General features: G+C 39.7%; 1 long non-coding RNA gene across 1 annotated transcript in view; it reads left to right on the forward strand.

Annotated features, from left to right (window-relative positions):
* Positions 1–6,451: 6,451 nt before the first annotated feature.
* LOC115830670 overlaps positions 6,452–21,291 on the forward strand; it is a 72,005-nt gene continuing 57,165 nt past the window's right edge. Inside the window, exon 1 of the long non-coding RNA XR_004026225.1 lies at positions 6,452–7,054. This is a non-coding gene — a long non-coding RNA (uncharacterized LOC115830670). The remainder of the gene's footprint in view (positions 7,055–21,291) is intronic.

The following is a 21,291-nucleotide window of genomic DNA, read 5'->3' on the forward strand; positions in this document are numbered from 1 at the left end:
GCTACCCATTCAGATAGCCATGAAGTAGTGTGGTCTTCAAGCTCTCAGATTTCCTGTCAAAAAATTGAAGCCCCATTGGCAAGCTGCAGGTTGCCAGCTGTCCAAGGATATCATCTCCAATTGAAATCAGCAATGCAGGCTCAGAGTCTTTGGCTCAGGTCTCCCAAGCATATCATTATTATTCTAATGAATTTGGAAAATTACATGTTCTCTAATAATAGCCCATGAAAGGAATATACAAATAGAAATACAGAAAGAAGTGACTTGCTGTGGGCCCTTTGAAGAACTTGGTGAGGGAGTTTGTTCAGTTGTTTTTAGATAATAGAATTAGACTTACTCTATTGGGCCTCATTGAATAAAAGGGAATTTTTCATTAAAATGTATATTCTGGGCTTCTGAAACAAAATCATAAGTTCAGGCATCACTAGGCCCACATTCTGTGTGGCACCAATCCAGAGCTGAGTAATGGTAGCTGTTTATGGAAGAGGCATGAATTCTCCAGTTGCGGTAGTTTCCGTCATCCTCACTTTGTTTTCCTAACTGGCCTTGTCTGTGTAGTTATCTGAGTTTGCAGCCCCTGCTAAGCTTTGTTTTCTTTCTTGATTTTCTTTTACCCTCCTTCCAAGTTCCCTTCAGAAGGCTCACAACATAAAATCCTGGGAAGCTCTTCTTGCTATCTGTTGCAAATTAGTGTAAGCCAATCTTGTGTTTGATGATTATTGGATTATTAGATAGAAAACAATAACTATCTAGAGTTAGTAGTTGAAGTCTGTAACAGAACTCCTCAAACTTTAACTTGGCTATGAATTGCCTGGGATCCTGTTAGTATACATTTGTTAATTCAGTAGATCTAGAGTGGCCCTGCTGATGGTTGCATGCACCATCCATTGAGTAAAAAAGGCGTAAGTTTCTGCCTCTAAAACTTTGTTCCCAGGTTCTATCAGAAGCAGGAAGCAAAACAAAGTTTGCCACTCATACAAGTGTTTATTAGCAATAGAATTTTTAAAAGGCATACAATCTGCCTTATAAACTGGATAAATCTCAAATCTTTGCCCTCTTAATTATCCTGACCATGTCTTTGCATAAAGCAAAAGTAACAGTGTTCTGGAAGCAGGGATTCTGTTAATCTGTTTCTTTTCTTTCTTTCTTTTTTTTTGAGACCGAGTCTCACCCTATCACCCAGGCTGGAGTTCAGTGGCACAATCTCGGCTCACTGTAAGGGCCGTCTCCCGGGTTCAAGCGATTCTCATGCCTCAGCCTCCCAAGTAGCTGGGATTACAGGCACCCACCACCACACCCAGGTAATTTTTGTATTTTTGGTAGAAATAGGGTTTCACCATGTTGGCCAGGCTGGTTTCAAACTCCTGACCTCAGGTAATCCACCCGCGTCAGCCTCCCAAAGTGCTGGGATTACAGGCGGGAGCCTCTGTTAATCTTTGAGGATGAATCCAGCAATCTCAGAATCAGTTGCTAGGCAAAGGACAGTTTCAGAATCAAGCTTTGGTACCACTGCGAAGAATATGGACTACTGAGTTCCCTGGATTATTTTGCCTTAAACAAGTGCAGAAGGGTTTCTATAACATTTATCATAGTTCTAGCCAAGCCACATATTTTGAATACCAGCAATTTTATCAATGTAAACCCATTTATAAAAACATGCTAATGTCTAAACTTCTGGGGTCAATTGTAGATAAAGACAGCTAGATGCTTGTAGTAACTTTCCTTGCAGTGTGGCTCTTTGATTAAACTCTGTGAACCATTTCCTGTAACGTGTATCCCAATTAGGGCAACCAGCAGCACCTATTTTTATTATACTGTCTTTGATAATATATGTTAAATTAAATTACACACCACAGGACAGACTCTTCGCAAGAAATGGATGCTTCAAACCAGATTTGGCCCAATTCTGAGGCGGGAAGGATCAGTTTTACATTTGAGAGAGACCATTGTGAAGAAGGCAGGAAGAAACAGCCCCTTCCAGTGAGGTGTGGAATTTTCCACTACCACCTTCTAAGCAAGACCTGGGGGTCCCCTCACCCAAAACCCTTCTATTCTTGGCACACTCGTTTTTTAGATTAATTTCTATCTGGGCCCCTTTCCCATCAGGTCTTTTTTTTTTTTTTTTTAATTATAATTTAGGTTTTAGGGTACATGTGCACAATGTGCAGGTTTGTTACATATGTATCCATGTGCCATGTTGATTTCCTGTACCCATTAACTTGTCACTTAGCATTAGGTATATCTCCTAATGCTGTCCCTCCCCCCTCCCCCCACCCCACAACAGTCCCCAGAGTGTGATGTTCCCCTTCCTGTGTCCATGAGTTCTCATTGTTCAATTCCCACCTATGAGTGAGAACATGCAGTGTTTGGTTTTTTGTCCTTGCGATAGTTTACTGAGAATGATGTTTTCCAGTTTCATCCATGTCCCTACAAAGGACATGAACTCATCATTTTTTATGGTTGCATAGTATTCCATGGTGTATATGTGCCACATTTTCTTAATCCAGTCTATCGTTGTTGGACATTTGGGTTGGTTCCAAGTCTTTGCTATTGTGAATAGTGCCGCAATAAACATACGTGTGCATGTGTCTTTATAGCAGCATGATTTATAGTCCTTTGGGTATATACTCAGTAATGGGATGGCTCGGTCAAATGGTATTTCGAGTTCTAGATCCCTGAGGAATCGCCACACTGACTTCCACAATGGTTGATCTAGTTTACAGTCCCACCAACAGTGTAAAAGTGTTCCTATTTCTCCACATCCTCCCCAGCACCTGTTGTTTCCTGACTTTTTAATGATGGCCATTCTAACTAGTGTGAGATGGTATCTCATTGTGGTTTTGATTTGCATTTCTCTGATGGCCAGTGATGATGAGCATTTCTTCATGTGTTTTTTGGCTGCATAAATGTCTTCTTTTGAGAAGTGTCTGTTCATGTCCTTTGCCCACTTTTTGATGGGGTTGTTTGTTTTTTTCTTGTAAATTTGTTTGAGTTCATTGTAGATTCTGGATATTAGCCCTTTGTCAGATGAGTAGGTTGCAAAAATTTTCTCCCATTCTGTAAGTTGCCTGTTCACTCTGATGGTAGTTTCTTTTGCTGTGCAGAAGCTCTTTAGTTTAATTAGATCCCATTTGTCAATTTTGGCTTTTGTTGCCATTGCTTTTGCTGTTTTAGACATGAAGTCCTTGCCCACGCCTATGTCCTGAATGGTATTGCCTAGGTTTTCTTGTAGGATTTTAATGGTTTTAGGTCTAACATTTAAGTCTTTAATCCATCTTGAATTAATTTTTGTATAAGGTGTAAGGAAGGGATCCAGTTTCAGCTTTCTACATATGGCTAGCCAGTTTTCCCAGCACCATTTATTAAATAGGGAATCCTTTCCCCATTTCTTGTTTTTGTCAGGTTTGTCAAAGATCAGATAGTTGTAGATATGCGGCATCATTTCCGAGGGCTCTGTTCTGTTCCATTGATCTATGTCTCTGTTGTGGTACCAGTACCATGCTGTTTTGGTTACTGTAGCCTTGGTCACCACCAGGCCTGCCCTAAAAGAGCTCCTGAAGGAAGCACTAAACATGGAAAGGAACAACCAGTACCAGCCACCGCAAAAACACGCCAAATTGTAAAGACCATCGAGGCTAGGAAGAAACTACAGCAACTAACAAGCAAAATAACCAACTAACATCATAATGACAGGATCAGATTCACACATAACAATATTAACGTTAAATGTAAATGGGCTAAATGCTCCAATTAAAAGACACAGACTGGCAAACTGGAGATAAGGGGTCAGGACCCATCAGTGTGCTGTATTCAGGAAACCCATCTCACATGCAGAGACACACATAGACTCAAAATAAAGGGATGGAGGAAGATCTATCAAGCAAATGGAAAACAAAAAAAGGCAGGGGTTGCAATCCTAGTCTCTGATAAAACAGACTTTAAACCAACAAAGATCAAAAGAGACAAAGAAGGCCATTACATAATGGTAAAGGGATCAATTCAACAAGAAGAGCTAACTATCCTAAATATATATGCACCCAACACAGGAGCACCCAGATTCATAAAGCAAGTCCTCAGTGACCTACAAAGGGACTTAAACTCCCACACAATAATAATGGTAGATTTTAACACCCCACTGTCAACATTAGACAGATCAACGAGACAGAAAGTTAACAAGGATATCCAGGAATTGAACTCAGCTCTGCACAAAGTGGACCTAATAGACATCTACAGAACTCTCCACCCCAAATCAACAGAATATACATTTTTTTCAGCACCACACCACACCTATTCCAAAATTGACCACATAATTGGAAGTAAAGCTCTCCTCAGCAAATGTAAAAGAACAGAAATTATAACAAACTGTCTCTCAGACCACAGTGCAATCAAACTAGAACTCAGGATTAAGAAACTCACTCAAAACCGCTCAACTACATGGAAACTGAACAACCTGCTCCTGAATGACTATTGGGTACATAATGAAATTAAAGCAGAAATAAAGATGTTCTTTGAAACCAATGAGAACAAAGACACAACATACCAGAATCTCTGGGACATGTTCAAAGCAGTGTGTAGAGTGAAATTTATAGCACTAAATGCCCACAAGAGAAAGCAGGAAAGATCCAAAATTGACACCCTAACATCACAATTAAAAGAACTAGAAAAGCAAGAGCAAACACATTCAAAAGCTAGCAGCAGGCTAGAAATAACTAAAATCAGAGCAGAACTGAAGGAAATAGAGACACAAAAAACCCTTCAAAAAATTAATGAATCCAGGAGCTGGTTTTTTGAAAAGATCAACAAAATTGATAGATCACTAACAAGACTAATAAAGAAGAAAAGAGAGAAGAATCAAATAGATGCAATAAAAAATGAAAAAGGGGATATCACCACCGATCCCACAGAAATACAGTCTACCATCAGAGAATACTACAAACACCTCTATGCAAATAAACTAGAAAATCTAGAAGAAATGGATAAATTCCTCGACAAATACACCCTCCCAAGACTAAATCAGGAAGAAGTTGAATCTCTGAATAGACCAGTAACAGGTTCTAAAATTGTGGCAATAATCAATAGCTTACCAACAAAAAGAGTCCAGGACCTGATGGATTCACAGCCGAATTCTACCAGAGGTACAAGGAGGAACTGGTACCATTCCTTCTGAAACTATTCCAATCGATAGAAAAAGAGGGAATCCTCCCTAACACATTTTATGAAGCCAGCATCGTCCTGATACCAAAGCCTGGCAGAGACATAACCAAAAAAGAGAATTTCAAACCAATATCCTTGATGAACATTGATGCAAAAATCATCAATAAAATACTGGCAAACCGAATCCAGCAGCACATCAAAAAGCTTATCCACCATAATCAAGTGGGCTTCATCCCTGGGATGCAAGGCTGGTTCAACATACGCAAATCAATAAATGTAATCCAGCATATAAACAGAAACAAAGACAAAAACCACATGATTATCTCAATAGATGCAGAAAAGGCCTTTGACAAAATTCAACAACCCTTCATGCTAAAAACTCTCAATAAATTAGGTATTGATGGGACGTATCTCAAAATAGTAAGAGCTACCTATGACAAACCCACAGCCAATATCATACTGAATGGGCAAAAACTGGAAGCATTCCCTTTGAAAACTGGCACAAGATAGGGATGCCCTCTCTCACCACTCCTATTCAACATAGTGCTGGAAGTTCTGGCCAGAGCAATCAGGCAGGAGAAGGAAATAAAGGGTATTCAACTAGGAAAAGAGGAAGTCAAACTGTCCCTGTTTGCAGATGACATGATTGTATATCTAGAAAACCCCATTGTCTCAGCCCAAAATCTCCTTAAGCTGATTAGCAACTTCAGCAAAGTCTCAGGATACAAAATCAATGTACAAAAATCACAAGCATTCTTGTACACCAATCACAGACAAACAGAGAGCCAAATCATGAGTGAATTCCCATTCACAATTGCTTCAAAGAGAATAAAATACCTAGGAATCCAACTTACAAGGGATGTGAAGGACTTCTTCAAGGAGAACTACAAACCACTGCTCAATGAAATAAAAGAGGATACAAACAAATGGAAGAACATTCCATGCTCATGGGTTGGAAGAATCAATATTGTGAAAATAGCCATACTGCCCAAGGTAATTTATAGATTCAATGCCATCCCCATCAAGCTACCAATGACTTTCTTCACAGAATTGGAAAAAACTACGTTCAAGTTCATATGGAACCAAAAAAGAGCCCGCATCGCCAAGTCAATCCTAAGCCAAAAGAACAAAGCTGGAGGCATCATGCTACCTGACTTCAAACTATACTACAAGGCTACAGTAACTAATCCCATCAGGTCTTAAGCACAATATTCTCTCATGTGAGTTCCTGACAAACAGAAACAGAAAATAAGTAGAAGCAACCCTAGAGATTGCCAAAGCCAGTGGGATTTCCATCTTAGCTTTGAAGTCCTTTGTTCAGACCTAATATCACCCTGGGATGCAGACACATAATCCACATAGGAAACAGAAATGTTCTGGATGAAGCAGTGGGTGGACGCAGGGAAAGCAAAAACGCAGCTCTTTCCCATGCTCCCAGTCCGTTCATCTGTTTGTGCTTGAGTGACTTCCAGTGGACACCAACAACCTGATCATTCTTCTGTCACCCATTTTGCAGATTAGGAAACTAAGTCCTTGAGGGGATAAGTAAATTGCCTGAGTACACATAGTGAGATGCGGCAGAACAGAAACTCTCTTTCTGTTGTGGGTCAGACTACAGGCTTTAAGGGAATGAGGTGAAGGCACTCGCTCTTGTCCTGAGACTGATGGCTCAGTGGAATAACGACTCAGACTCCAAGCTGGTTGTCCATGCCCCTAAGCCTCCCCAGCCAATCAGCTCATTCCTTCAGTTCCGGGTAATGGCTCAACTTTTTCCTTTCTGGGTTCCAAATGAAAACCTCTCTCTGCAGTTCCTGGTATCATCTGAAAAGCAAAAAATAAGGATTTTCTTTCTTCTCAATACCATCTAGCACTTGAAGAAAAACTGCCAGCCAGCCAGATGGTAAGTTGTCATGGGGAGCATGACGTGGCTGCTCCCCACAGAGAGAGCCTTTTCTGACTTTCCTCAAGTGAGTTACGCTCTTTTTAATCTGCTTCGCAGACAGCCCATTTGCTAACACTGCATCAATATGTGCTCATCTCATTTCCCTAAAGGCTTCTGTTTCTCTCTAGGTCTCCTTTTCCACTGCATTTTTATATCTTCCTATCCTTTCCAGTGCCCTACAAGAATTTTATTCATACAAAAGCAGGCCTTCCCAAAACACAGAGTTACGTTTGGTGTTATCAATCACAGTAGTGGTTATGATTGAAGATACGTTCTCCCCATCCTAAGATGGTAAAGCGCTCAAGGAGGTAACTTCCTGTTCATACTCTACACTGTGGGCATGTCACCCTGAGGATTCTCTGGGGCTCCTTTTTATCCATATCTCTTTCCATCTTCCCCCTCTTTTCTCCTTTGTTCCCAAGACCCTCCCTATTGCCCCTTTCGCCACCTACCTGCCTTCTAAGACAAGAGTTGTAAGAAGGGGTGTTCAGTCTCATAAAGTATGGACATTGACAGCCTGGATCCTACTCACCACCATGCCACATTATTTACCAAAATCGCATGGGTCTACAGCCTATTCCCAGAATATTATGATAATATTAGGTTGGTGCAAAGGTAATTGTGGTTTTCGCCATTAAAAGTAATGATGATGAGAAAAAAAGAAACAAGAAAAAAGAAATCTTAAGGGGAAGAAGGAAAAGAAGGAAGAAAAGAAAGAAAAATAAAAGAACTATACACCAATATTGCTAGCAATACTAATAACTGACATTGACTGAGGAACTCTTTTATCCTGTACTACTGTGTGTGTGTGTGTGTTACATTAAGGCCTCATGAGTACTATATTATTTCCCCTTATTTTACAAATGTGGAAATCTAGGGACATTTAAGGCCAGTGAGCAAATAGGAAGCCAGGATTCAATGCCTGGGGAATCTGATTGCAGAGTCTGAGCTCTATAGACTGCTGACCAAAGCTGGGCGCAGTGCCACAATTACCTTTGCACCAACCTAATACTATCATAATATTCTGGGAATAGGCGCAGTGCCCAGCTTTCAGGGTTGGGAATTATTACGGTAGCGCCCATGTTTGGGGATTACACATATTGGTGGTTCCATGATTCAAAGGGCCGAGGATGTCACAAAGCCAGCAATTCCCATATCAAGGACATAGCATGGGAGAGGATTCTGAGGTGTTAAAGACAAGTGTTTTATATCAACAATCCAGAGGATATGCTTTTATAACAGGTGAAGTGATGGGGAAGGAAAGGCTGAAGCACTGCTGTGTTTGTCTTCTTAAGATCATTATATTGATAGTTTTCTAGACTCTTGTCTCTTTGAGGAGGCTTAAGCTAATTTTTTTAAATTTTACTTTAAGTTCTGGGATACATGTGCTGAACATGTAGGTTTGTTACATTGGTATACATGTGCCATTGTGGTTTGCTGCACCTATCAACCCATCATCTAGGTTTTAAGCTCCGCATGCATTAGATATTTGTCCTAATGCTCTACCTCCCCTTTCCCCCCACCCCCCAATAGGCCCCAGTGTGTGATGTTCCCCTCCCTGTGTCAATGTGTTCTCATTGTTCAACTCCCACTTAAGAGTGAGAACATGAGGTGTTTGGTTTTCTGTTCCTGTGTTAGTTTGCTGAGAATGATGGTTTCCAGCTCACCCATGTCCCTGCAAAGGACATGATCTCATTCTTTTTTATGGCTGCATAGTATTCCATGGTGTGTGTGTGTCACATTTTCTTTATCCAGTCCATCACTGATGGGCATTTGGGTTCTTTTTAAAATCACTTTGTGAGTTGTGGAGTTTCTTCCATCTTAAATGCTGTCTTGCTATTGTGTTTCAGTCACCTGTTACATGTGGGTTATTCACTTTGGAAACCATTTCTGGAAAGTTTCAAATACTAAGATGGCTTTTACATGCCAACCCCTGGGCTCTTGCCTCCTTTTACCATTGCCAGGCCATAACACAAATTAATTTCTATATTCATTGCTTCCAAATGGTTTTCTCAGATGTTCTTTAAATGAATCCCTGCTTATTTTCGAATTTTCTACATCACAACCCCCTGCTCTTTTCCTCCATCCCACAGAAGAGAGGGATTGATAGATGGTTATCCCACTGTGCTTTAAAGCAGACTCTACAAGTGCAGGAATTATGTTCATTTAAAATTTGAAGGAATGTTAATACAACCTCTCCTTCCTTGCAAGGTACCCTCCACTTTAGTTTTTCCTTTTCAAAACTGACAGATTCTTCTTTGGACAACACTTAGGAGCCAAACATTTTGGCCTTTGTCTTAGATGAAATAATCCTATTAAAACATGAATGAAAAGTGACACTTCCCATTTCAGAATGCAAATCATGCTTCTCTGCCATGAAGACCCTGCATGCTCCGCTTCCTGCTACTCATCTGACTTCCTCCCCTACACTTGCCTCTTGTACTCTCTGCCCTGACTCCACCCCATTTTCTTGCTGCATCCCTTTTGTGACCAGACACACGTATGTGCCTCAGACCTTTTGAACTTGCCATTCCCTCTCTCTGCCTCTGCCTGAAATTCTCTTTCCCCAAATAGCTGCCTGTTCATTCTCATTATTCTCTGCTCAGATGTCATCCATCAGAAAGCCCTTCTCTGCCAGCTCAGTTTATAATAGCTAACCCCAAACATTTTCTATTTTTTACCCTGCTTATTTTTTTCACATCACAGCTCAGCACTTTGTTATATATTTCTTTACTTGTTTGTTGTCTGTCTTCCCCATTAAAATGTAAGATCTATAAGCTATGTTCACATTTTAAACAAAAACAAAACAGAAAACAACAGCAGCAGCAGCCACAACAACATCAACACTATCACATCCTCAGCACCTAGAACAGCACTTGGCCGGTAGTAGCATTTGTTTTGTTTGTTTGTTTATATTATTATTATACTTTAAGTTTTAGGGTACATGTGCACAACGTGCAGGTTTGTTACATATGTATACATGTTCTATGTTGGTGTGCTGCACCCATTAACTCGTCATTTAGCATTAGGTATATCTCCTAATGCTATCCCTCCCCCCTGTTGAATGAACAAAGGCTGAGCTATGGTGAGAGAGGGGGCTATGCACTGGTGGGAAAGGTACCAGATCTCCAGAATCACATATTACAAGTTTCTGGATCTAACTTTTTTCCTAAGATATAAATTGCTTGATTGCTTATGGGAGCTCTGTTTACCTGTTCAGCGCCCTAGTTCTGCAGCAATGACTATTACTGGACCTTGTTTTCCCTTCTATTCTTCAGCTGACCTCTTTCCAGAGAGGTTGCTCCCACTCATCCTCCCCAAGGAAGACATTGGCCAAGCAGACCTTGCCTCTCACAATGCTAAGTGACTGCCTGAGGCATCATCATTAAAAGTAAGGGTCCAGTTCTTGCTTTCCACTGCCCTAGGTGCCTGGGCCAAGTCTCACTCTTAGCTTCTCCCTTGGGCTCCCATGTGCACAGAGCAAGAGAATTCTGGCAATTAAGGGGACCTGTCCATATGGGGACCAAGAGACTCGGCAGCATATTTTGTCTCATTCCAACCATAGTGCCAAGTATAGAATTAAATTTACTTTCTTAAGTTTGGAGTCTAACGTGAGCCTTTGAGCAGTACCTGAGACACAAGGCTACAAATGTTTCCCTTTCTTTCTACCTCAGTTCTGCTTTGCCCTGCAGTTGCCTGAAGTAAGTATACATGTCAGAAGGCTTTAGTTGGTTCCCGAGAAACTTGTGTTCAAATGATGGCTCTGACAATTATTATCCATGTTTCTCAGACACTGGAAGGAAGCCCTCTTAGGAGATAACACTTACTGAACAGTTACCTAGATCTGGGTCAAGCACCTTCTACACTCTGTCTTAATCCTCAGAATTCTATAAGGTAGATACCATAATTAACCGGGTTTTACACATTTTTAAAAAATCAGGCCAGGCGTGGTGGCTCAGGCCTGTAATTCCAGGACTTTGGGAGGCTGAGGCAGGAGGATCACTTGAGGTCCAGAGTTTGAAAATAGCCTGGCCAATATGGTGAAACCCCATCTCTAATAAAATTACAAAAATTAGCTGGGAGTGGTGGTGCACACCTGTAATTTCAGCTACTCAGGAGGTGGAGGCACAAGAACCTCTTGAACCCGGGAGGCAGAGGTTGCAGTGAGCTGAGATCACATCACTGCACTCCAGCCTGGTTGATGGAATGAGACTATCTCAAAAAAAAATTCAAGAGTTAGATAAGCAAGGATTTGAACTAGAGCCCTAGCTCATTACCACTTCACTGCATCATCACTACTATGATTAGTTATCATTTGTGATATGACATGGAAACCCTGATCCATGTGCCCAGGGCCACCTGCTCCCCTTCTCAAGTGATTCAGACTTGTCCTGTTGGTATACCTGGAAAGGCTCAAAACTGGGTACAACCTCAGGAAGAGCAGGTCTTCCATTTCAGAGATCCTCCTTTCATAGTAGGAGACGGTGTGTTATAATGGACAAAGGCTTTCTTGGTGACCCCCACTATCTGCACATCTTTTGAGAAGTCGATTTAACCTCCTGGCCACTCAACTTTCTCAACTATAAAAGAAAGGCTTGAACCAAAGACTCAAAAATATTAATGAATGAATAATGAATTACATTTATTCTCCAACATCCAGTGATTCTGTAGCCAATATCCAACTTCTAATAGTTTTGGTTTCCATAACCTCTCCAGGCTTCATTTGCAGGGCTCTGTGCACATTGATCCATTTTCCCCAGCACAGAAATCCTTATTCAGAGGATCTGTGATGCTTTATATAACCAGATAATACAAAGTAGTCCAGTCACCCAGCTGCCTCCTTGGGAGAACTATGAGTTCATTTCTTACAACCTGCCACAACTATTGCTAATAATGATAGCTAATATTTGTTGTATCACAGATTCTTCTAATCATCTTACATTTAATTAATAACTTAATTAATTGTTATGATTAATTAATAATTTAATCTTCATAACAATACCATGAAGTAGTTACTAGTATTAATACCCATCAGTCAGCTAGGCGTGGTGGCTTACGCCTGTAATCCCAGCACTCTGGGAGGCCAAGGCAGGCAAATCATGAGGTCAGGAGTTCAAGACCAGCCCGACCAACATAGTGAAACCCCGTCTCTACTAAAAATACAAAAAATTAGCTGGGCGCAGTGGTGGGCACCTGTAATCCCAGCTACTCAGGAGGCTGAGGTGGGAGAATCACTTGAACCCAGGGGGCGGAGGTTGCAGTGAGCTGAGATTGTGCCACTGCACTCCAGCCTGGGCAACAGAGCAAGACTCCATCTCAAAAACAAACAAACAAACAGACAAAACAATACCCATCAGTCAATAAAGAAGGAATCAGCATCCTAAATTATTTGAGCTCTTCTCTTCTGAAGTTTCACAGCAGCCTAAGGCATTCGCCAGGGCCTCTGGAGTAAACAAGGGGGAAGCAGGGCCTGCCTAAGTTCACAACGAAGGAGAGGCAGAAAGGCCCTTCCCTAGGTTCCCTGCAAGAAGATGCTCTCCAGCTGGTGCTCAGGGCTCATGTGTCATTTCAGCACTGGCAGCAGCTGTTCCTCACCAGTCCTGTATAAATCCGGGAACTGGAGAACATTGTCAACCTCTGTCCTGTTGCACTGGTATCTTCTCTCCCCAGTGAGATGCCTTGGAGACTGAAATGTCCCTGTTTGGAAATGTCAACAAAAGAGACTGCTGCTTCGATTTCCTTGTCCTTTTTTGTTAACACTCTGGAGAGTGTGATGCAGCTGATCTCACCTTACAGAGGCTACCCTGAGTAGTCATTCAGAGAAAGTAGAGGTACTGAAGGTGGAGGAGGTGGCTTTCTGGAAGTCAGCAAAGACGATAAAATGCACCAAACGGGAGCTGCCATCAGCCTTGCTCTTTGACCAGCTCTGTCATTTTATAACTTGGGGGTGAATTACAGGTTCGAGTGATAGAGAAGGGGCCATGGCATGTCACCATCTATTTAAAGAGCCATGAAGACACTGTCAGCAAGCTTTGCCTAACGAGGATGCAGGATGACCTGCCGTTTATCTTTACTCCTTCAAGATTGAACGTGTGTTGCTGCTTTCCTGCCAGTAAAGGCAACAGTTGCAGTTACATTATTTTTGCAACAAAAGAGTCAACATTTTTCAAAAGTGACACAAATTCACCTTTAACTTTGTTCAAGGAAATTGATTTTTTTCTTTCTTTAAAAAATGTTAAATGTTTAGGTAGTTTGGAAGTTTTTTTAATTTTAGCAGTTTCCAACTTATGCTGAAAGAGTTTGCGAATTTGGTCACTCCACTAAGCAGTTGTAAATATGCACCTTGCTTAACAACACAGTGGTTATGCTCCTCAAAAGTAGCATTTTACGTTTTACATTTCCAAATGTAAAAAGATAATGATAACATATTCTCTTCTCCCCCCCAAAATTAAATAAGTATAATTGAATATTTAGGCAATATCTTCAGATGCTTTTTATTTTAATACAAATAGCAGTAAAATGTTTATAGTAGAAAACAGCAGTTATATTTCCCACTATCAACAACTTTTGGCTCTCTTAGTTACTTCTTTCAGAATATACCTCCATAATTTTATAATGTATTTATTCTTATATTTTTTATGTATTGGTTTAATAGCATTGACCACTTATATTTATAGGCTGGGCACAGTGGCTCACGTCTATAATCCCAGCAATTTGGGAGGCTGAGGTGGGCGGATCACTTGAGGCCAGGAGGTCGAGACCAGCCTGGGCAACATGGTAAAACCCCATCTCTACTAAACATACCAAAACTAGCCGGGTGTGATGGTTCATGCCTGTAATCCCAGCTACTCAGGAGGGTGAGGCATGAGAATCACTTGAATCTAGGAGGTAGAGGTTGCCGTGAGCTGAGATTGCACCACTGCACTCCAGCGTGAGCAACAGAGTAAGGCCCTGTCTCAAAAAAAGAAAAAGTAGCATAGATGGAAATATTTGATGAAGGAAGTCTTCCTGTTAATTCACGCTGCAGTGCCTGAACTTCTTTATCTGATCGTCTTAGAAATTATCAAGAAGATAATTACCCTAATTTGATCATTTTATGCACATATCAAAACATCAAACTGTACCCCATAAATATGTACAATTATTATGTGTCAATTAAAAATAAAACAAAAAAAAAGAAATCCTCAAGACACAGCAGCAACACCTAGCTCTTTGGCTTTGGTACCTTGTCTCTTGATATTCCTGATATCTTTCACTAGAAGTTGATGTCTACAAACACTTAAATGGACCAGAGGAAGCTTCTATCCAAAGGAATCCTCCAAAACATCTCAGCGAAGTATGGACTTCTTCCGATGTCAGAAATAGCTTCAAAATTTAGTTGCTTTGTCAGTATCTAGTTTAATAAATCTTTGATGTTCATAGTAATGTAATCAAAGATCTTTAAGAATTTCCAAATGTACAAAGATAATGATAACATATTCTCTTCTCCCCCTAAAATTCAATAAGTATAATTGAATATTCACACAATATCTTCAGATGCTTTTTATTTTAATACAGCATAGTTCACTTTTTAATTTGTCCCAGACTTCTATTTTCTGGATAAGAACCAGTCATCAGTTGCACAGATCTATTCAATATCTTTTTAAAAATATTTATCCATGCTCCTTATTTTTTAAACCAATTTTGATTTTTATCAAAGTAATGCACAAAGTTGTTGAAAAATCAAATAGCGGTAAAAGGTTTATAGTAGAAAACAGCGGTTATGTTTCCCACTATCAACAACTTTTGGCTCTCTTAGTTGTTTCTTTCAGAATGTATCTCCATAATTTTATAATGTATTTATTCTTATATTTTTTTATGTGTTGGTTTAATAGCATTGACCACTTATACTTTGTTAGATAAAGGTTAGCTTTCCTCCTCACATACACTGACACACATACTCTCATCCATATAACTATCCTTTAAGAGTATTACTATTCTCACTTCTGGTTAAATAGTACTGTTTGTTTATATGTTATGACTATAGGAATATTATACTCTGCTGAGTAAAACATCTTTTCTTATAGAAATTTTTGTTTTTCCTAGAGTTTACAGTGTCTTGTTTTTTTTTCAGTTGATTAATTTTTTTGTGTCCAATCACTGACTTTTGCCTACACCTCTGGCAGATCTACACTATTCCACCATCACCACTACCACCTCCGTGCTGACAGTATTCTCCATGTGGTCAAATGCATCCAGTAGTTTATCTTTACATTATCCTTCTCAATCCAGCATCCTGAAATGGCACCCATTCCAGGATATTTTTTAACAAAGAAATAAAATCATTATTCTCTTAAGAGTTGTTATTCTTCTGTAACAAAACTTCACTGCAATGTGCTTGCTGAGTTAGCAATAAAGTTCACTCCATATATAAATAGCTCAAACCTTGCAGGAAAAAATTTAAATTCGTGCCTCAGCAAAAAGACAGATCATAACATCAGGAACTTTTAGGGGTTGTGTGACTGGTAAATATCTCCAGGTTTAATATCCCAAACCATTCTAAAGGCCCACTTTAGATGTGGAGAAGCCCTGGGAAGCTTATAGAGGGCTTGCAATACATAACACACCACACACACACACACACACACACACACACACGAATGCACACATTTGCCTTAGGTCCCAATAAGTAAAGGGTAGCTGGGTGCACAAGGAAGTTGTTAGTTTCCATTATGTATGAGAGAGGGAGGTTCTTTTTTAAAAGACAAGACACTTATTATCAATCCTAGGACTGCCAGTTCTGTCTCCATGGCTGGTAACCTTGCCTCTAGGCATCTTTCCTAACTGTTGTTCACCTGGAATGTGTCCTTGCCAAATGGGACTACATTTGCTTTCTACACCCATCTTCCTCTGCCAAACAAGGATGCAGCTGCAATCAATAACAGTCTGCTTCCAACTTCTGATGTAGTGCAAGCTTCCAGATGATGAGGGTCTTCAAAATTCGAGTCCCATAAAGAAAAGTGAAAGCCCTAGCTGAGAATAAAGACTTCATGTTGCTCAACCATCAGAAACCCTCACCTCTTCTGATTCCTTCTCTGGCTCTATTCCAGGATTACGGATATACCTGGAGCCAAGGGCAGCTAGACAGCGTGGCAGAGAAATGCACAAAGCAGCCCAGGACTATCCACAGGATGTTTAGGAAGATCACCTTGACTGCTGCTTACAAGTAGCACCTTCCTGTTACAATGAATCTTGCCTATTTATTCTAATGAGTATTCTTTCCTCCTGTGAAAAGAAATTAGTGATTTTTTTTGTAGTTATCAAAGCAGAGGATGATGAGCATGACCTAGTGGTGAGGTTGAAAGCAGCATTCAAGTGGACACCAGAGTTGAGACAGAATTTCCTGGGAACCAGGAGCTCGGGAAGAAGCTAGAAAGAGATATTTTCACTCTCCCAAATGTCCAAAACATAGGTGTGTTTTACAGAACAACCGTCATAAAGAGCTTCCTCTCTTTATGTAAAGAGCTTTCCAATCAGATAATTTTTTTTTCTCTGATATGATTGGTTATTTAGCCTCATGTTCATGTCTCTAATATCACATTTTGGTGAAAGATATCCTTTTTTAAATAATAATTTTAGCTGTCAGTCTTTTCAATGGAGATGATACATTCTTACACCATCACATTAACAATTCAGACTGAGTCAACAACAGCTTGATGGGGCACCTGATTTTGCATAAAGAACACAACACATTGAACTCTCTGTTCCTTGCAGAGGCGGAGGAATCTGTTCTTTTGTTTATCAACATTAGGTCATTCCGAGGTGCAGTACCAAGGGCTCCATTTTAGTAGCTCCTGAGACAGCCTGGAAATTAACTGGTCAATTAGACATACAGCCTGGATGTACCTCTAATTGGCAATGAATACATTTTGATACTATATCTGTTTAGGAGATTATCTACAAATTGCTTTAGGCATTAGATGGCTCCAAATGGTTATATGGACATCTGTTTTTGTTGGCCACAAACATGCTATTCACAATGACAATTTTATCATTAACTGAAATCATGGCTTCATCTACTATATTATTCTGAAAATTTCTAACTTTCTTATAATGATCAGTGGGGGAGTGTGTCTGTGATATTTCTGTGGTGAAGGATTTCTAAAGAAATGTGTTCTTTTATTCATTCATTCAAAAGAGCATATCTGTCCTTTATGTACATATGTACACTTTTCCTAAGTAACTCATTTAATACTGACCCTGGAGTAGCATGGAGGAATTGCTCTTCTCATCTGCATGCCTAGGCTCTGGCAATACAAAGCTTATTCTAGATATTCTCCTGATGAAGCATCATGCATTTGTTTAATAGTCAAAATAGATCCCAGAGAACACCATCTGAGAGACCCACATTGAAGATTATGCTATAAATTATCTGATTATTACTCCTCAAAACTTTCAAGGTCATCAAAACCGAGGAAAGTCTGAGAAACTGTCACAGTCTAGAGGAGGCTGTATTGGTTTGTTCTTGCATTGCTATAAAGAAATACCTGAGACTGGGTAATTGGTAAAGAAAAGACTTTTTATTGGCTCACATTTCCACAGGCTGTACAGGAAGCATGGCTGGGGAGGCCTCAGGGAGCTTTCACTAATGGTGGAAGGCAAAGCCAGAGCAGGCATCTTCACAAGGTCGAAGCAGGAGAAAGAGAGAGAGGAGGTGCTATGCACTTTTAAACAACCAGATCTCACGAGAACTCTATCATGGGAACAGCATTAGGGGGATGGTACTAAACCATTAGAAACCACTCCCATGATATAATCACCTCCCACCAAGCTCCACTTCCAGCATTGGGGATTACACTTCAGTATGAGATTTGGGTGGGAACACAAATCCAAACCATATCAGATGCTAAGGAGATATGATAACTCAATGAAATGTAATATTCTCGATGGGATCCTGGGACATTAAAAAAGCATTAGGCAAAAACTAAATAAATTATGGAAATTTAGTGAGTAATAATATAGCAATATTTCATTAATTGTGATAAGTGTATCATACTAATGTAAAATATTAACAATAGGGGAAACTGGGTTCAGAGTATATGGGAACTCTGTACTCTTTGCAACTTTTCTTTAAATCTAAAACTATGCTAATTTTTTAAAATCTTGTTTTAAAAACAAATTTCTCAAAAAGATCACATTGAGAAGGATTTTCCAGTTTGCTTCTGATGGGGACATTGGAATCCAGGTTAAACTTGTTGAATCCAGTTGAAAATTATTTGTTAGTCTCTAATTTTTGTGCAGTAGCTAAGAGTACAGATCTGGTCTTAAATCACTTTGGGACAGTTAGGTAATTTCTCTGAGGCTCTGCCTCCTTATCTGTAAAATGGGAGTAATGATGTCAATCTCACAGCTACCTCCAGAGAATCATATGAAATAAGGTTCAAAAATGCTACCACAATGCCTGCAAATAGGAAGTGTTCACAGAAATGGTAGCGGTTATTATAAATAATAATAAAGGAAATTTGGATTTTCCTATTGTGCAGCTCCCAGCTCCCAGTAGAAGATCTTAAAGAACAGCATTTTGTTTTCTTGCCAACAGAGCTTCAGGGTTACAAGAAGCTGAGGCATGAGGATGTAAGGCATGTTCTGTGTTAACAAGGATAGCAGGTGGGATCTCAGTGAAGGGAGGAAAGTTGTTGAATGCAGAAGCCTCTGCTAAATTGAAATGGGGGAAATAGCTTAGAGCTGCATATAGATTAGTCATAGATTATTACTTGACTTAAATTTACAGACACATTTCAGTGGCAAATTGGGGTGGTGGGAGCAGAAAGCAGAGAGAATAAGTGGCTAAATCAAGCTGCCCTTGCCTGTTCTTCATCAGGCATGTCCTTCCCTGCAATGGTCTACTAATCATGGCATGGCTATCTACATGCTTGTAACTATGACGGGTCATTGATTTTCACATTCAGTTTGATGCTCGCCTTGTGGTTTGTGATTTGAAAATCTATTCTACTCCGAAGGAAGCTACAAATGACCATCAAACATAACAAATCTTGAACTCTAACTACCCAGAAAACAATAGTCTCTTAAATTGATGACCTGATAGTCAAGGGCATTTTGTCTTCTGTTTCCAGAGCTCTGAGAAACATCAACTGTATTAAACGAAGAGCAGATACATCTTCCATTCTTTTAACCAACTGACAAATGTTAAGTTCTTCCTGCAACCCTTTTGCCTACTTCCTCTGAAAGTCTTAGGAGGGACAAAATTACTTTAACATACTCATTACAATGTGATTACTTGTTTAGATTAGAACATTACATGTGATGATTGGCTTATTGCACATCCAAATGGTAGATTGTATTAATAGCCATATGAAAATCAGTTTCTATAAGCATTATTTCAAAGAATGGGTCAAAGCTAATGGGTATCTAACAATCTATTTCTCCTCACTTTTCCATTGTTAACTGGTAGAGAGGCTCAGTAATTGGCCACTTCAAGACAAAGGTGTCACCTGAGTTCACAAAACCTACTCAGAAATAGCGTTACATTGATCAATCTTCAGTTCAAGCTCATTCCAGTAAAAGCATCACAGGAATATAAGTGACCCTTACAAATAGGCTAGGAAGAAAATCAGAATATTTCCCAGCTAATGAAAATGATTTTAAAATCCACCAAAAAATGCTGCAAAGCAATATTCTTCCTTCAGAGTAAATTAGAGAGCAGCTGATTCTGTAAGAACACAAGCACGGTAGTGATACAAGATGGTGTCAACTTCTCAATTAGAATGAGTTAGAGGGCTTATAGGTGATAATCCATTTTAACAAGCATCCATCAAAACAGAACTCACCATCTCATAAAAAGAGTCCCAAGCTCCAACTTATGTCCAATTATTTTAAGTCATCATCCATTAAAGAAAATTTCAAGACAGTGAAAGAGCCTATGAAACCCACTGAGGGTTTCTTTTTTTAATTATACTTTAAGTTTCGGGATACATGTGCAGAACATGCAGGTTTGTTACATAGGTATACACGTGTCATGGTGGTTTGCTGAACCCATCAACCCGTCATCTACATTAGGTATTTCTCCTAATGATATCCCTTCCCTACCCCCTCACCCTCCTGGAGGCTCCAGTGTGTGATGTTCCCCTCCCTGTGTCCATGTGTTCTCATTGTTCAACTCCCACTTATGAGTGAGAATATGCAGTGTTTGGTTTTCTGTTCCTGTGTCAGTTTGCTGAGAATGATGGTTTCCAGCTTCAACTATGTCCCTGCAAAGGACATGAACTTAACCTTTTTTAAGGCTGCATAGTATTCCACAGTGTATTTGTGCCACATTTTCTTTATCCAGTCTAGCATTGATGGGCATTTGGGTTGGTTCCAAGTCTTTGCTATTGTGAATAGTGCTGCAATAAACATACATGTGCATGTGTCCTTAAAACAGAATGATTTATATTCCTTTGGGTATATACCTAGTAATGGGATTGCTGGGTAAATGGTATTTCTGGTTCTAGATCCTTGAGGAATCACCACACTGTCTTCCACAATGGTTGAACTAATTTACACTCTCACCAACAGTGTAAAGGCATTCCTATTTCTCCACATCCTCTCCAGCATCTGTTGTTTTCTGACTTTTTAATGATAGCCATTCTAACTTGTGTGAGATGGTATCTCATTGTGGTTTTGATTTGCATTTCTCTAATGACCAGTGATGGTGAGCTTTTTTTCATGTTTGTTGGCCATGTAAATGTCTTCTTTGGAAAAGTGTCTGTTCATATCCTTCATCCACTTTTTGATGGGGCTGTTTGTTTTTTTCTTATAAATTAGTTTCAGTTCTTTGTAGATTCTGGATATTAGCCCTTTGTCAGATGGATAGATTGCAAAAATTTTCTTACATTCTATAGGTTGCATGTTCACACTGATGGTAGTTTCTTTTGCTGTGCAGAAGCTCTTTAGTTTAATTAGATCCCATTTGTCAATTTTGGCTTTTGTTGCCATTGCTTTCGGTGTTTTAGCCATGAAGTCTTTGCCCATGCCTATGTCCTGAATAGTATTGCCTAGGTTTTCTTCTAGGATTTTTATGGTTTTAGGTCTTATGTTTAAGTCTTTAATACATTTTGACTTAATTTTTGTATAAGGAGTAAGGAAGGGGTCCAATTTCAGTTTTCTGCATATGGCTAGCTAGTTTTCCCAGCACCATTTATTAAATAGGGAATCCT

The sequence above is a fragment of the Nomascus leucogenys genome, chromosome 16 (assembly GCF_006542625.1).
Source record: "Nomascus leucogenys isolate Asia chromosome 16, Asia_NLE_v1, whole genome shotgun sequence".
Classification (NCBI taxonomy): domain Eukaryota; kingdom Metazoa; phylum Chordata; class Mammalia; order Primates; family Hylobatidae; genus Nomascus; species Nomascus leucogenys.